Below are 14,072 nucleotides of genomic sequence, written 5' to 3'. Positions count from 1 at the left end.
AGAGGAGGAAGGAGGGCACAGATCTCTCTGGGACTTGTTGCTTCATGGAAGGAGGTAGACTGTAAGGCATCTCAGGCGGTCACTAGTCCAAATGCCTGCCTAAAGCAGGGCTAGCCCCAAAGCTAGAGCAGGTGACTCAGTGCCTGAGCCCCACTGAAACTTGAGTGTGACACCCAGGCATGGAGAATCCCAAGGTTCTCCGGGCACCTGCTGCAGTGCTTCAACACTGCCTGAGAATCTCAGAATGGTACAAAGCAGCCCCTGCAGCCCGCTGTTGCTAAATGGGGAAGGCACTGTGGAGCCAGGCAGAAGAAAAGTTGGTCTGCGTTGGCCAGGAATCGAACCCGGGTCAACTGCTTGGAAGGCAGCTACGCTCACCACTATACCACCAACGCTCCTGCATGCACTGCTGCCTCCCGCTCCTCCAGCCCAGAGCCTGGCCTCCCTCCTGCTCCTCTATGTCCCACTCTTGCCTGCCTCCTGCTCTGCCAGGTCACCAACTGCCCTCTTGCCTGCTCCTCCGCTTCACAGGCTATCCCGCCTCCTCCTTCCAGCCCCCTGCACACATACACACGACCTCAACCTGCTGGCACCTGGGTGTGCTTCTCTGCCTGTGAGCTGTTGGCTACGGAAACTCCAGCTGCTGGCTGCTGGTAATGGTCACGCTCCCCATCTGCGTTCGCATGTGGGCCAGCTGCGCACGTGCTATGCAGGTGCATGTGCGTTTGTGGGTACGTACCTGTGGTGGTTTAAGCACAGACAAACGCCCACCCAGCTGCTCACTACTTTCCCCACCCGCAGGGCGATGCAGAGCACTGAAAACACAATGAGAAATCTCATGGCTCAAGATAAACACACGGACATGGCTTAGCAAAAACTCTTGTGGGAAAATCAGGCTTGACTTGGGCAAAATCAATTCTTGGACACTTAAAGCAGATGCAAGTAGCGAGAAACAAAAAGACAAACATAAAACACCGCCTTTCCTCTCCCCTGTGCCGGGACAACTTCAGTGCTTCACACCAGACTCCTTTACCTGTCCAAGCAGGATGTGTCTCTGCTCTTACCCACTCTTTTTTTTCCTCCCACCTCTCTCCGCCCGGCGTTTTCTGCCCTTTCTGGAATATGTTTTCACAGAGGGGCCACCAATGTTGACGACGGCTCAGCTGTCTTGTGCGGTGGGTCCGCTGCGGAGCTGGAACTGGCTGTGTCTGACACAGGGCAGCCCGTTATCTCTTCCCACAGAGGCCATTCTGCAGCACCCCCTGACTCCTCCACTACCAAAACCTTGCCATGTGTAGCCAATACAGTGCCCATGGGGAATACCAGAGGGCATAACGCTGAGGTAGCGCAGTCGGAGGCTGCCCCAATCGGAGTCACAATCACGCTGTCCTGGGCTAATGTGTGGTTGCATGATGTAGCCTTTGGTTGAATTAAAAAGGCACAGCAACCAGCCTGGGTTTCTTCCTAGGCACTGGATATGTCCGTAGCTTGTAGACATGTGTAGTAGTAGCTCAGCAATCAGTAAGCAATTTGTGTTGCAGGACTCCGCGCATTACCTGTTCCTGGGCTAAAACCTGCCTTGTGCTGCCACTGGTTTTGGTGATGGATGATTGCTTTGGTGAATGCCCATGCCGGCACTGATGAATGATGAAGTACACGTGACCAGGACGTACCTTCCCCTACATACACAGGGGGCAGCATTTTCTTTCAGCTGCCATTTTCTTAACAAGCACCATAACCACCATGTTTTCCTACTGCTCTGTGATTGGCTGACAGCCATTTCTGGACCCCGTTGTACCCACCTGCTCTCAGGCAGACCTGTGATTGGCTGCCAGGACCAGCCAACCCTACCTGTGTACCCAGAAGCACATCGGGCAAGGAAGCCCCCACTCACTAAACAAAGGGAAGAGGCAACTTCTGACAGCGTCATTCCCCGTGGGCTCTCCTACTGCTTTGTGATTGCCGGACGGCCATTTTTGACACTGTCATGCCCGCATGTTCTCAGATCTCCCTCTCAGGGACTGTTCACTTCCTTTGGACCAAGAAGTGTTTGGATATAAAAAGATATACCGTGCAGTGGTATCCACTCTGGAATGAAGACGAGCACTTAGCACAAGCGCTATTCCTGTGGATGGCCCATTGCCTGCAGAGCCAGAGGCCACCTCACAGTCAACATGCAAGCGATCTTCTGGCTTCTGGCCAGTCAGGTACTCAGGTAGCAGGGAGCTCACCTGCAGATACCTGTGCTATCTTCCTGCTGCCAGCACGCGAAGCACTTCCAGGAAGAAAGACCCATAGAAGAGGCCACTCTCCATTATCTTTGAAAGGTCGTGACAACTGGGAGAGGTTCCTGAGTCCTGGAAGAAAGTCATTGTCACTCCTATCTTCCCAAAAGGCACAAAGGAGAATGGGGGCAACAGCAGGCTGGTCTGCCTCACCTGGATCCCTGGGAAGGGGAAGGAGCAACTCATCCTGGAAACCCTTTGCACACCCATGAAGAGCAAGAATGCGATTGGTCTTGTTTTCATTGCATTCTACTCCTAGCTCATTTCTGTCAGACTGTGCTTTTCTGGTTTTCGGGGGGGTTCGGGAGGTGTGTGTGTGTGTGTGAGAGGGGTATTTGCTAGGAGATCTCAAGCTGCACTAGCCAGTGAGGAGAGTGGATTGGCATCAGGGACTGCCCAGGGTTGGAGCAGGACACTGGACAAACCAGGCCTGGGCTGCAGGCGTGGATTCTGCACAGACCTGTGGTACAGTCTAGGGTTCAGAGCACCTGCTGATGTGCACGTGGGAGTGAGGGGGTGGGTGTCCAGCACTGAATTCCAGTCCTGAGCAGCCAGAAGAGAGGGAAAGACTCGGGCTATGTGTGTGTTTTGTCTTGTAGTGAGCAATAAAAGACAAAGAAAACACCGCCATGCCTCCCAATTTTTCCAGGCTCAGCTGCACTCCTTCACTGCAGACTACTCCAGCATGGGTTCTCCCCATGCTGCGCTTCTGAACAGGAAAACCTCTTTCAGCGTGGGCTCTTCCACAGGCTTCAGGCCCGTCAGGGGAAGTCTTCATTGGCGTGCCTTCTCCGCAGGTTGCAGTTCCTTCAGGAGTATCCACCTGCTCCAGCCAGCATGGGTGCCCTGGGTGCCACAAGCTTTGCAGATGGCTCAGTGTTGTGGAGGCCCCTGGAACCAGCTGTGTGTGTGGTGCAGGGCAGCCCCTTAGCTCTTCCCCACAGAGGCCACCCTGCAGCAGCCCCTCTCCCCACCACTGCCAACACCTAGCCACGTATGGCCAATACAGTGCCCACTGGGAATACCTACTCAGCCCTGCTCCTGGCTGGAGCTGCGAGTGAGCACGGCAGCAAACAGACTAGGATGGAGAAACCCCCCAGATGGTCAAGCTGATTGCGCTGGTGTTTGCCAAAGTAGCAGCAGCCTTGTCCTCCTCCTCCCCACCTGCAGATTCCTGGAGGTCCCTGCTTGCAGCTGGGAAGTTGGGATTGAGCTGCTGGATGGGAAGGGAGAAATGCCTGTGTCCCCAGGCCACCCACTTCCTTGTGGGGGGAGCTCTGCCTGCTGCTCCACAGCCACCCGTCTGCCTTGGCGAGGGGCACTATGGGAGTGCTGGCTCCTAAGAAGGCAAAGGAGAAAGAAGGTGGCAGTGGCAGAGAGAAGGGGCTGAGGGAACAGGAGGGCCGTGGCCATGGGTGCCCAGAGAGCTAGAGCAGTGCAGGTCAAAAGTTGCTGGGAGAGGCAGCAGCTGTCAGGAGGAGGGAAAAAAAGGGCCAGTTAGCAGAGGATGGTTTCGATCCATCGACCTCTGGGTTATGGGCCCAGCACGCTTCCGCTGCGCCACTCTGCTCCCCCCAGCACCTCTGCCGGCACCTCCCACGGCCCTGCCTGATGCTCCCTGGCGCTGCCAGCCCTCATGCCTCTTTCCCTTCCTCTGTCCTGTGCCCTCACGCGGGCCAGAAAATGGGCTCTCTGGAAAGTTCACCTCCTTTGGGCCTGGGGGGGCAGCTCAAGGGCCTTGCCTTGCCCTTCTCCCCACATCTCCTGCCCATAACCCTGCATGGGGACTTTCTTCTCGGTCACCCAAGCTGGCTCTGCAGGCACTGGAAGAAACCCCGGAGCGAGGGGGCAGCCTTGTTGCTTTGCAGGGCAGACGGGAGCTGCTCTCCAGCGAGCTCAGGAGGGCTGCCACCCTGCCCAGAAAGCCAACGCCCAGGGGGCTGTGGGATTGTGCCCGGTGTCAACATCCGTTCTTTGCCAGCCGAGGAGGGAGACAAGGACGCTTAGCATTACCAAGCGTAGAATTACCAAGGGAATTAATCCTCCTAATTTGGCTGTCCATGTAGTGGTGGCCCAGCCTAATGCATGGAGGACCCCGAGATAGAGGAAAGCAGGGTTGGTATATGTTTACAATACAGTTGTGTCGACCAATCAAATTACTCATGTTAAGGGGTGGGCTAATCAGTTACTATTGCTCCCCAAATCAGTATGTGCTTCTCCCGGGCAGGTGGTGTGGACAGATGCTCGGTGGGGTGTTAATCTTCATTGTTCTAAACCAACGTCCTGTGCAGGTGGAGGGGCTTTATACTCGATTTACGTTGATTGCTGTTCTGGCCGTGGCTGTATACCCGGGTCTTTTTTGAAAGACCAGTCTTCCATTGGTTTATCATCTGCAACCAGTTTAGGTTGGGTCGTCAGGTGACGTTGACGCTGAGGTAAAAGCCCTTAGTCCTAGGCAGTGTTCGTTCTTCTAAGCAAGTTGTCTAGCAGTTGGCGCCTTGCCTTTCACACCAGCGGTGAGGGCCTTGCCCTGCCAGTGCTGTGCTGTGCTGTGCTCCCCCATTCTGTAGCTCATAGTTGGCGCTGGCCCCTTCTCTTCCCCCCACCCCCACCCCTTGCCTGCTGCTCCACACCAGTCTGCCTTTGTGAGACCTAAAGTGAGGGGCACTTTGTGAGTGCTGGCAAGATCTCAGATCCAGGAGGTGCCTCCCCTTCATCTTTAGCAATGAGGGCCATGCTGTGCAGGCTGTCTTTGGAGGTGAGCTGCTGTAGGTTCAGGCCTAGGGAGGACAGACAGCTGGTAGGGTTGTTCTGCATGAGGTCTGAGGTGAGATCAGGCTCTTAAGTTCTGCTCAGGAGCCAACAACGTTGGACCACTTGTCATGGCTGGTACTCGGCACTGGTCCATTCTCTTCCCCAACATGCCTCCCTTGTCAACGGGAGCAGGATTTCCCTTTCATCCAGGAATTTTGGGGGGGGGGGGTGGGTGGGTAGGGGAGCGAGGACAAGTGCTGTAGGCAAGGGGCTTTCACTGTCTCCCTGGGCACCAGGCACAGTGTGGAGCTGAGTCCCACTGCTGGCTGCAGCGTGGTCAATTGCAGGGAGCCCAAAAGGGGACTGCGCCCCGTAGTTGGCAGGATTCGAACCTGCGCGGGGAAACCCCAATGGATTTCTAGTCCATCGCCTTCACCACTCGGCCACAACTACCTGCTCCAAGCCTCTCTGCCCTGCTGATCACGTGCCCTGTGCAATGACACCCGGCTCCCTGGGAGTTTCAGGGCTAGGCTCCACTCGAAGATTTGCGGTTGGGACCTGCACTGAGCATGATGGGCACCTGCTGCCAGCCTTGCAGAGGCCTTGAGAGGCTTAACCCCAGGGGCTACAGCTGAAGCTCCCAGCGCCTTGTCCTCAGCCGGGCATCTGGGATATCCTGCCACGGGAGGGGGGGATGGTTTCACCCCCCAGCTGGTGTCTCTGCTGCTTCCAGGGAAGAAGAGAAGGCAGCTGTGTGGAGACAACCAGCGTGAGGTGAGATATTAGACCCCACTTTGCTTCTCAGATTTATCTGAGGGTGCCTCCAAGCCTGCTGTGAGCACTACGGTGGGGACACTGCTGCAGGGCAGATGGTGATCTCCCGGCAGCACTTCCAGCCTCTTGGGGACTTAGGGCGGTGTCAGCCCTTGAACAAAGACCATGACCGCCGTGCAGGTTGTTGGTGTGTAGGGGCAATGGTTTGCGAGAGTGGGAGAGATCCATGGAAAGGGCGAGGTAGAGACTGGCTGAGCAAAAGGGTGGAGGGGCAAAGGGAGAATAAATGGGGGTGTGGGTGACTTAGAGGGAGACTGGGGAGAGCTTGATTTGGTGGAATAGGTACGTGCAGAGCTTTTTTCCACCGCTGCAAGCATTGTCCAGTTCCTGAGCATGGACCAAAATATCAAACGATCCACAAAAGCGGTAATTTACACCACCAGATGAAAGTGGCTCCCCTTCTGTCTTGGCTCTGGAGCAGGAAAATGGCATTAAGGAGGCAGTGTGGCGGGGGTGCACCTGGCAGTGTCTGACTGCATGCAGAGTGTATTAGGTCTGGCTGAGATGGAGTTAATACTCCCCATAGCAGCCCTCATAGCGCTGTGCTCTGCATTCAGTAGCTAGAAAGGTGTTGGTAACCCACCAGTGTTTTGGCTACTGCTGAGCAGTGCTGGCACAGCATCAAGGCTGTCTCTCCAACATTCTTGCCCCCCCCCTCAATGGCAGGCTGGGACAAGGCAAGATCTTGGGAGGGGACATAACCAGGACAGCTGACCTAAACTAACCAAACAGATATTCCATACCATATGATGTCAGCTGAGATATAAAAGCTAAGTAAAGGGAGACGGAAGGGGGGCATTTTTGTCTTCCGGAGCAACCACTATGCGTCCTGAAGCCCTGCTTCCCAGGAAGTGGCTAGACATCGCCTGCCGATGGGAAGTAGAGAATAACATCATTTGTTTTTCTTTGCTTTCGCGCGCAGCCTTTGCTTTCACTTTATTAAACTGTCCTTATCTTGACCCACGAGCCTTTTGTTCTATTTTCTCCCCCCTGTCCAGCTGAGAAGGGGGAGTGATAGAGTGGCTTTGGTGGGCACCTGGCATGCAGCCAGGGTCAACCCACCACACAGAGCAAGGGTGGGAGGTGGTTGCAGTCGAGAGGCTGAGCATGAGGAGTGGCTTGAGGAAGTGTGTGTGCAGGGGGCTGGAGGGAGGAGGCCAGCCAGTCTGTGGAGTGGAGGAGCAGGAGGCTGGCCAGGCTCTGATCTGGAGGAGCAGGAGGCAGCACTGCCCACAGGTGCATTGCTGGAATATTAGTGAGCACAGCTGCTTTCCAAGCCGTTGACCCAGCTTTGATTCCTGGCCAAGGCAGACAGACGTCTCTTCAGGCTGGCTCCAGGGTGGGTGCCTTACATCTTCTGCAGGCAGGCTCTTGTGCTCAGAAAATGCCCAGCTTTCCCCTGGGGTTTCAAGCCAGTCCCCTTGCCTCCTTGCAGCCTTGAGACCAACTGAGGCCAGTGCTTTTTGCCTGTTGGGAGGGCTCCGGGCTGGGCTCCTCACTGCAGTGGTGGTACAGGAGCCAGGAGGGAGGCTTTTTTTGGCCTGGCACAGAACTGCACCTGCTGCTGCTGCTGGTGGTTGCACCTGGCAAGAAAAGCATGCTGCCATGGCAGGGTACAGATGAAGATCAATAATGCCTAGGTGGTGGTCAAGGGACATGTGATAAACTTACGTGTTTGTTGATCAAACCTGTTCTGTAAGCCTTGCACAATGTGTTCGTTTTTGCAAGGCAGTTTTAGCCTTTGCAAGCAGGTTCGGTTGGAAACTTTGTAACTGCAATGTCTTGCTAAGTGAACAAGCTGTATTAGCTTTCAATGCCTCATGAGGAGGTATTTTACAGTACGCATGCTCCAGATGACAAGAAACACAGAAGAAGACTACAGCCTTCATCCCAGGACTCCCCCAGCAACAAAGCGTGCAATCGCAGAAGATACTAAACAAGCCCACGTGGGCCCAGACTCTGGACTCTAACCTGGCAACAAAAAAACTATAAAAAGGGGACGCTGAAGGTGGGGGGGGGCGCGCGCCGTTGGTAGAGCGGAGACTCCCCGGCCGCCCAGCGCTGTTTTGCCTGTTTGCCGCTTGCTTCAATAAACTTTGATTGGATTACCCATGGGCTGGTGTACAATTTTTCGTCGCCGCTTATAACAAATTTGGTGCCGTGACTCAGATAAGGTTAACTTGGTTCGGAATCTAAACTCTGGGGAGGCGCCCCATCCTTGTATGGCCCCGGAGTGGACGATATCCTTTCCAGGACCCTTACCTCCGAACCCTAAATTTGGCAAGCAGGCAAAAGAACACTGCAGTACCCCGTAATTTTCGTGCACGAAGATCCGGACAAAGACTCCAGGTTAAGTGAGTATTGAAAGCGTTCCCGTTCGGTCGGGGTGGGTTTCCCGAAGTGCGCATGAACGAGACGCTCCCGGAAGGAGCGAAGTGAGTGCGGACCCTCTTGTAGTGCAGTTCTCATTGCCCGCAAGGGCGTGAGCCACGAATGAGGGGTGCGTGTGTGTGTGTGTGTGAGAAGGCACTTTGGAAGATGGGGCAGAAGAAAAGCAAGCCTTCTGACTCCATGAGGGGCCCCAAGGTGAGGTTACCCGACATACCGCCAGACAGCCCTCTAGGATTAATGATTGCCCATTGGGATGACTGGCCACCCAGACAAGGCAAAAGCAGAGAAAAAATGATATATTATTGCATGCAGGTGTGGGGTGGTAAACAAATCAGAAGAGATCGGGTATTTTGGCCTGTTTTTGGGACATTTGAGGATTGGATATGTCAGGCCCTAAACATATATGTAAATTCTAAGGAACCCTTTAGTTTAGAAGAGAGTGAATATGCTAGTTTATGGATAAGATTAGATACCCGAATCCATGTGTTCACTCTAAGTGAAAAGAATCATAGGAAAAAACCTAAAAACCTCGAAGAGCTTCCCACACCTCCTCCCCCTTATGTTCCCCCTGAACTCACGCCTGACCCAACCCCCCCATTCCTCCTCTCCCCTGACAGTCCCAGACCCAGACTTAGGCTCTCCTAGTTCCCCTGAAGAGATTCGGAGGATGACAAGGAGTCAGACTAGGAGGAAAGAGCAGTCAGAGGAAAGACTATACCCCTTAAGAGAAATAGCTATGGGGGGCCCACAACCTGGCATGGGATTTGTGCCGGTACCCTTGAATTCCGGAGATATAAGGGAATTCAAGAAGGAGATGGGGAACCTTTTAGAAGACCCCTTGGGAGTATCCGAAAGGTTAGACCAGGTTTTGGGTCCTAATGTATATACCTGGGAAGAGTTGCAGGCAGTTTTAGGTATACTATTCACAGTAGAGGAAAGGGAAATGATTCGAAGAGCAGGAATGAGAGTTTGGGATCAGCAACACCAACACGGTCCAGGCGCAGATATTAAATGGCCACTACAGCGGCCAAACTGGGATAACCAGAATGCGGAACATAGAACCCATATGGCAGCTCTGCGTACTATAATTGTTCAAGGCATTCATTAAGGAATCTGTTCCCCGAGGACAGAATATTAACAAAGCATTTAGTGAACACCAGAAGAGAGATGAGACCCCCCACTGAGTGGTTAGAGAGATTGAGAAAGAATCTGCAGCTCTATTCCGGGCTGGATCCTGCCACTCCGGTGGGGCAAGCCCTGTTAAAAACTCAGCTTGTGGCGAAATCATGGGTAGACATTAGAAAGAAACTGGAAAAGTTGGAAGATTGGCAGGAGCGAGGATTAGATGAGCTGTTGAGGGAAGCTCAGAAAGTGTATGTGAGAAGGGAGGAAGAGATTCAGAAGAAGCAGGCAAGGATTTTGGTGGCAGCTGTCCGAGAAGGACAGAGAGGAATAGCATCCTGTATGGGGGGATGTAGTGCCCAAGGGCCAAAAGAAAGTCCTCAGGGAAGCCAGGGTGACATAAAGAATTCGAGACAGATTGAGTGTTTCACTGTCAAAGGAAAGGACACATGAGGAGGAATTGCAGAAAGCGTATACAGGATGAACGAATGTTTAAAGAAGATTAGGGGGGTCAGGGGCTCTATTTGCTGGGGACCTCTAGGAAAACAGAGCCCTTGATAAAATTAAAATTAGGTCCCCAGCATCAAGAAGTAGAGTTCCTTGTGGACTCTGGGGCAGAAAGATCTACTGTCCAGTTAGTGCCCCGAGGATGCACACTGTCCTCGGAGAAATTACAAGTAATAGGAGCAAAAGGGGAACCGTTTCAGGTACCAATAATAAAAGGAGTGGAAATAGAAACTCCATCTCAAATTGGAATAGGATCCCTTTTGTTAGTACCTGAAGCAGAATACAATTTATTAGGAAGAGATCTAATGATTGAGTTAGGAATTAACTTAGAAATAAAGAACAGAGAAATAGCGGTAAAATTGTGTGTTTTGACAACAGAGGATGAAGCTAAAATCAGTCCTGAAGTATGGTATACCCCGGAGTCAGTAGGACGATTAGACATTGCTCCCTTTGAAGTCACCATTAAGAACGCAGAAGTTCCAATTAGAGTCAAACAATATCCCATGTCACAAGAGGGCAGATATGGACTACAACCAGTGATCGAAAGGTTGTTGCAGCAGGGATTATTAAAAACTTGCATGTCACCACACAATACCCCCATTCTGCCCATAAAGGAATCGGACGGGTCCTACCGTTTAGTACAGGATCTAAGAGAAGTGAATAAGAGGACTATTACTAGATTCCCAGTGGTAGCCAATCCATATACTTTACTAAGTCAACTCTCCCCTGAATTAAAATGGTATAGTGTAATAGACTTAAAGGACGCATTTTGGGCCTGCCCTCTAAAGGAGAAGTGTAGGGCTTCTTTTGCCTTTGAGTGGGAAGATCCTGAGACCCATAGGAAACAACAATTAAGATGGACTGTACTCCCACAAGGGTTTACAGAATCACCAAATTTGTTTGGGCAAGCTCTAGAACAAGTATTAGAAACTTTTGAATCAAACCCAGAAGTGACTTTAGTGCAGTATGTAGATGATCTGTTGTTAGCTGGGGAAGATCAAGAGGCTGTTAGAAATGAGAGCATTAGATTATTGAACTTTTTAGGCCTAAAGGGATTAAAGGTTTCAAAGTCTAAATTGCAGTTTACTGAAGAGGAAGTAAAATACTTAGGACACCGGCTAAGTAAGGGAACTAAGAAATTAGATCCTGAGCGAGTGAATGGTATTTTATCCCTCCAGGCACCAACAAGTAAGAGACAGATAAGGCAATTGTTAGGACTTTTAGGGTACTGTAGACAATGGATCGAAAATTATAGCAGCAAAGTGAAGTTTTTGTATCAGAAATTAGTAGGGGTAGGATTAATAAAATGGACTCAGGAGGACGAACAGAGTCTAGAAAGCCTCAGAGCTGACCTTGTAAATGCTCCGGTGTTAAGTTTAGCCGATATTAGACGACCGTTTTATTTGTTTGTGAATTCAGAGGGAGGAACAGCCTTTGGGGTATTAACCCAAGAATGGGCTGGAAGAAAGAAACCCGTGGGCTATTTTTCCAAATTATTAGATCCGGTTAGTAGGGGATGGCCTACTTGCCTACAAGCTGTAGTAGCCACGGCCCTTTTAGTTGAAGAAGCTGGGAAAGTAACTCTAGGAGGAGAATTGAAAGTGTATACGCCTCATAACGTACGGGGGGTATTACAGCAGAAGGCAGACAAATGGATCACTGACGCCAGGCTGTTGAAATACGAGGGTATCCTAATTCATTCCCCCAAGTTGGAGCTTGAAACAACTAGCCTGCAAAACCCAGCTCAGTTCTTATACGGGGAACCAAGCGAGAACTTAATTCATGATTGCATACAATTAATAGAACACCAAACCAAAATTAGAGAAGATTTGGAAGAAGAGGAACTACCGAATGGGTTGAAATTATTTGTAGACGGGTCATCACGAATGGTAAATGGGAAGCGAAGGTCAGGGTATGCGATAATAGATGGGACCACCCTAGAGGTAAAAGAATCTGGCCCCCTCGATGCGACCGTGGTCAGCCCAAGCTTGTGAATTATATGCAGTACTAAGAGCTTTGCAGTTACTGGAAAATAAACAAGGGACAGTATTTACAGATTCCAACTATGCATTCGGGGTAGTTCATACATTTGGCAAAATTTGGGAAGAACGAGGGTTAGTGAACTCTCAAGGGAAAGGCCTAGTACATGAGGCCTTGATAAAACAAACTCTAAAGGCTCTAAGAGGACCTAAACAAATTGCAGTAGTACATGTAAAAGGCTATCAGAGGGGTATCAATAAACAAATAAGGGGAAATAATTTGGCTGACGAAGAAGCAAAGAAAGCCGCCTTACTAATCGTAAGGGAAGTGGAACAAACACAGACTCAAATAAAAGCCAATGGTATCGTGAGTTTTACCACTCAAGAAAAGGAGAAACTTAAACAAGCAAGAGTTATTGAAAAGGAAGGGAAATGGTTTCTCCCTGATGGAAGAGAAGTAATTCCAAAGCGGGTGGCATGGAAAATAATGAGAGAATTTCACAGGCAAACTCATTGGGGAATACAGGCATTGGTAGACCAATTCGGAACTAAGTATATGTGTATAGGAATATACGATATAGCCAAGAAAATCGTTGGGGAATGCCTAACGTGCCAAAGGGTAAATAAGCATCAGCTCAGGGAAAGAGTTCCAGGAGGGCGTGAACTGGCTAAAAGACCATTTGAAAGAATACAAAGCAATTTCACCGAACTTCCCAAAGTGGGCAGATACAGATATCTCCTAGTACTGGTGGACCATTTGACCCACTTTGTGGAGGCCTTTCCGGTAGCCCGAGCCACTGCAAAAACCGTAGTCAAGGTACTGCTGGAAAACATCGTACCACGGTATGGAAACATAGCAGTAATTGATTCAGATCGGGGACCCCATTTTACCTCCAAGGTTATCAAGGAGGCCTTGGATCCCTTAGGGACTAAATGGGAATATCATACCCCATGGCATCCACAGAGTTCAGGAAAAGTAGAAAGAATGAATGGCGAAATTAAGAAACATTTGACTAAATTAATCATTGAAACTAAAATGAATTGGATAAAATGCTTGCCATTAGCCCTATTAAATGTAAGGACACAACCCAGAGGAGACACTGGGATCTCTCCTTTTGAAATGTTATATGGGATGCCCTATGACCTAGAAATGCCAATCGAACACCCAAAGGTAGAAGAAAAATTCTTACAGGAGTATATCATTGAACTCATGAAGAGACGGCAAGAACTAATAAAGAAGGGACTGATAGTGCAGAGGCCACCCTTAGATATTGCAATACACAAAATTACGCCTGGAGATAAGGTATTGATCAAAACTTGGAAAGAGTCATCTCTAACTCCCTGTTGGGAGGGACCGTTTCTTGTTTTGCTTACTACAGATACTGCAGTCCGGACTGCCGAAAGAGGGTGGACTCATGCAAGCAGAATCAAAGGACCAATTCAGAGTTCTCACTGGGAGGCGACCAGAGACCCTGACAGCTTGAAAATTAAGTTCCGAAGAAAAGCGGATGAGTGAGACTATCTTTTGTAAAGATCCTAACTGTATATGTTATCCCTTTGTATGTTACAGGTGTAAACTCTGTAGAGAAAAGTGGTGGACCCACTGCTCCTATGGGTATTCCCCTAGTGGTATTTGCCACGAATGTTATAATTACGAACGGGAACTAACTGAGCAAGCATTATGTGTGGGAGTAACAACCGGGAGAATTATAAAAGACTCCCAAAAGTGGTGGGATATCTTTGCCAAAGGCATAAATCCCGAGAAGTGTTGTTTCCATACAAATGAGCCCTGTCCAACAAAGGCCAAAATCGTACATGTAACCTGCAGACGGACCGTGGCCAGAGTGAGGTGTGGAGTCTGGGAGGTGAAAGATAAGAGCTGGGAGAGCTATAAGTCAAGGTCGACTAAATATGACAACGGAGGTTCCCCTGAAAAATAACGACTGCTGCCGAGAAGATGGTACGCCTCGCTGCTCTAAGCAACAGAGTAGGCAGAGGAGAAGGCAGAGGCGTACTGCTGTGGGGATTGAGGTTGATGAACCACCTCCAGAAACGGCACACGAGGCCCCTTGACTCACAACTCCCAAACCCAATAACCTCAGGGCCACCCCGAAGTTTCTCATCTCCCTCGGGGAATAAAACCAAAAACCAAATTAAATGTCAAAAATTTGGAAATGCTTATAGAAAGAGCAAGACCACA

General features: G+C 50.5%; 1 long non-coding RNA gene and 3 other non-coding genes across 4 annotated transcripts; 1 reads left to right on the top strand and 3 right to left on the bottom strand.

Moving 5' to 3' along the window:
- Nucleotides 1-323: 323 nt before the first annotated feature.
- On the bottom strand, nucleotides 324-395 carry TRNAG-UCC (transfer RNA glycine (anticodon UCC)). Its single transcript has one exon. It is a non-coding gene; the product is annotated as a tRNA-Gly (tRNA).
- A 3,388-nt stretch (nucleotides 396-3,783) lies between these two features.
- Nucleotides 3,784-3,855, bottom strand: TRNAM-CAU (transfer RNA methionine (anticodon CAU)). Its single transcript has one exon. It is a non-coding gene; the product is annotated as a tRNA-Met (tRNA).
- Nucleotides 3,856-5,410: 1,555 nt separating this feature from the next.
- Nucleotides 5,411-5,492, bottom strand: TRNAS-AGA (transfer RNA serine (anticodon AGA)). The gene has a single exon. It is a non-coding gene; the product is annotated as a tRNA-Ser (tRNA).
- Nucleotides 5,493-7,704: 2,212 nt separating this feature from the next.
- Nucleotides 7,705-13,511, top strand: LOC138687965 (uncharacterized). Its single transcript, XR_011327002.1, has 2 exons — nucleotides 7,705-8,227; nucleotides 13,224-13,511. It is a non-coding gene; the product is annotated as an uncharacterized lncRNA (long non-coding RNA).
- Nucleotides 13,512-14,072: the final 561 nt, after the last annotated feature.

The sequence above is a fragment of the Haliaeetus albicilla genome, chromosome 12 (genome assembly GCF_947461875.1).
Source record: "Haliaeetus albicilla chromosome 12, bHalAlb1.1, whole genome shotgun sequence".
Classification (NCBI taxonomy): domain Eukaryota; kingdom Metazoa; phylum Chordata; class Aves; order Accipitriformes; family Accipitridae; genus Haliaeetus; species Haliaeetus albicilla.
This window is presented reverse-complemented; position numbering and strand designations above follow the sequence as displayed.